We start from the raw sequence: 1,814 nt of genomic DNA, 5'->3' as shown, positions 1-1,814 counted from the left end.
GGGCTCGTCCGGGATTTGAACCCGGGACCTCTCGCATGCTAATGGGGCGAGATACCCTAAGCGAGAATCATACCCCTAGACCAACGAGCCTGCACGTTAGCAGTCAGCAAAATAAAACTTGTTTAACTTTCTAAAAGGCAGTTCTGACACCTCGAGTGAAAGCCGAAATTGATTCAATAACGCACCGCATCAGCATTTGTGGACTTTAAGCACCAGCAAAATATCCGTCCAATATTGTTACCTCGACTGTTTGCAACTGGGGGCTTTTGTTTATAAAGTACACATGTTACAGTCAATAATTCTAACCCAGCGACTTCAACATGTGACAACTCTGAGTCCGCATTTGATATTTGATCACTTTTGAAAGGTGTTGTCTGTCAGACAGTTAAAATATCTGGAACATTTAAAGTACAGATTGATGACATGGTTCACCTGGGAGATCTGCTGGTTTGTGTGAAAGGATCGGGGAGCGATTGGACTTGATGTGATAGTAATATAAATAAAAACATGTCAAATTTCCCAACAGTGACAATCAGTAACCTCAGTGAGAGAAAACACTCAGACGGGGCTGATTGTCACGTTCACTATGAGTAAATTTTCTCTGAAGTTTAACCCCATGTGTTGTCCTGACAATGAATCATTGATTATCGACCTGTGCCAGATTTTGTCTGAGGCCCGCGGGAGCCTCATTCACTGTGGCTCTCAGTGCACAGTAATACTCGGCGCTGTCTGTCACCTTCAAATCTTTCATGGGCAAGTGAAAATAATTTTGTTTCAGGTTGAGATTCCCGCTGCAGTATAAAAAACCTGGAGCCGTATCGGTAAATTAGCGGCTCTGAGCAGTCAATGAGGAGCTCGGTGTGTATACTGGCGATACCAGAACAGTTAATGTTGTATACTTAAACTCGATCCCGAGTAACTGCAGGGTATTGCTGAATCTTCACCCTCTGCTGCTTGAACTCCTTGTTTTGACTGGGACACTGAGTCACCGTTACTCATGTCTGAAAATAGGCAACAGACACGCAGTGGGTTAGAAGGAGTAACAACAATGGAATAATCCCCTCGAGATGGAAATGGGGAATGAATCTGGTGACTGGCAGATGTCACGCAGAAGTTCAAAATGACAAACCTGCAATCAGGACAATAACCAGAGTGAGACAGAGTTTCACCCCCATGGTTCGAGTCTGAACACCAGAAACAGAGAGACTGATCACTGTCTGAATCAGATCTGCAATTGGAGATGTTGAAACAGTCAGGGGGATGCTATGAGGTCCAAGGGGACTCCATCTCTCCGCCCATCTTTACATCTTCAAACAGACAACTCCTTTAGAAAGGGGTTGTGATCTTTCATAAGTGATCAGAGAGTGTTCTCCCGTGGACAGCACAGCCGCACATTGGAAACAGGTACACACACGGCAACCTGAAAAGACTGACACATATAAAGATCGTAGAATCGTAGAACCCCGACAGTAGAGAAGGAGGCCATTTGGCCCAGAGAGTCTGTACCGACCACAATTCCACCGAGGCCCTATTCCCGTAACCGCACACAGAATCTCCCTGACACTAGGGGTCAATTTATCATGGCCAATCCACCTAATCCGCACATCTTTGGTCTGTTGGAGGAAACCACAGCATCCGAGGAAACCCAGCAGACATGCGGAGAACAGATACACACACGGTCACGCGGAAAGACCAACACGAATAAGGATACATAACCATATAGATATATGCCCAGACAGTGACATCAATTCTAACGTCCCTCGTTAAAAATCCAGAATTATTCTGCAGATTTCTGACACCTATTAGTTTGCGTT

General features: G+C 45.1%; 1 non-coding gene across 1 annotated transcript; it reads right to left on the bottom strand.

Annotated features, from left to right (window-relative positions):
- trnap-agg (transfer RNA proline (anticodon AGG)) lies at positions 1–90 on the bottom strand. Its single transcript is given in 2 exon segments — positions 1–36; positions 55–90. It is a non-coding gene; the product is annotated as a tRNA-Pro (tRNA).
- Positions 91–1,814: the final 1,724 nt, after the last annotated feature.

The sequence above is a fragment of the Mustelus asterias genome, unplaced genomic scaffold (genome assembly GCF_964213995.1).
Source record: "Mustelus asterias unplaced genomic scaffold, sMusAst1.hap1.1 HAP1_SCAFFOLD_632, whole genome shotgun sequence".
Taxonomy (NCBI): Eukaryota; Metazoa; Chordata; class Chondrichthyes; order Carcharhiniformes; family Triakidae; genus Mustelus; species Mustelus asterias.
Note: the sequence above shows the minus strand (reverse complement) of the source record. Positions and strands in the feature narration are given on the sequence as shown.